Raw genomic sequence first — 1,068 nt, forward strand, 5'->3', positions numbered from 1 at the left:
GCCGTGACATCACAAAACAGCCCCAAATCAAAAGGGCATGGCATGCGGTCAACAATAACTTTGCAAGGCCACCAAAACACACACAAAGGCAGTGAAGACAGACACTGGATCAGGGTGGTCTGGGTCGGAGGATGCTAAGCAGTAGAAAAGAGGAAACGGCTCTGATAGAAGCGTCTGTTTTCGTCTGTAAAGGCGCTGAGGAGAGGAGAGAAGAGAGAGGAGCTCGGGGGGTGGTGGGCGGGCGGCATCCCCCACATCTGGTTGATTCAGGGTGGTGCAGCCGAGTCTCCAGAACATTCCTTGAGAGGCAGAAAAGACAGCCAATCAGAAAGCACCGATATCCAGTCAATGCTGGTGAAAGCATGTCAGGTTAACATGAAACTTGGTTCCTACATACAAACGTCCTGGTTACCAGTGGCCGCATACACGCAAGTGGGATGAACAATAAAATAAAAACAACTTCAAAACAAAACAAAACAAAACATTTGTTTTCTCTCAGTCAAACCTATCCCTTATCCATAAGTGGCTGGTTTGTGTTAACAAGTCCATTAGCAACTCTCTCAATTACATATCAGAAGGGTGAGAGAAATGGAGACTGTAGGCCTCAACGCATTGCCAATGAGTGGTGCTAAGCCGCTCACGCAGTCACAGAGTACTCTGTGTGAGCGCTGGTCATCACAGACACACACTGATCCAAAGTTCAAGTTACAACTGTGAGACATTTCTGGAATTAAGCAGCGTGCAGACCGTGAATAACTGCTTTAGCACACACCCAGCGAGATGTGTGGTCTGCAGAATGCCATCGAAAGCCCCTAGTGTGTGTGTGTGTGTGTGTGTGTGTGTGTGTGTGTGTGTGTGTATATGTGTGCGTGAGTGTGTGTATTGGTGTGTGTGCACATGCGTGTGTGGAGTGTGAGAGAAGTTTTGTATGTTTGTGTGTGGGAGCAAGTGTGTTTGTGTGTGTGTGCGTGTGCGTGTGTGTGTGTGTGTGTGTGTGTGTGTGTGTGAGTGTGTGTGTGTGTGTGTGTGTATGAGCGTGTGTGGGCATTTCCGTGAATGCTGATGTGT

This window comes from Clupea harengus, chromosome 21 (assembly GCF_900700415.2).
Source record: "Clupea harengus chromosome 21, Ch_v2.0.2, whole genome shotgun sequence".
Classification (NCBI taxonomy): domain Eukaryota; kingdom Metazoa; phylum Chordata; class Actinopteri; order Clupeiformes; family Clupeidae; genus Clupea; species Clupea harengus.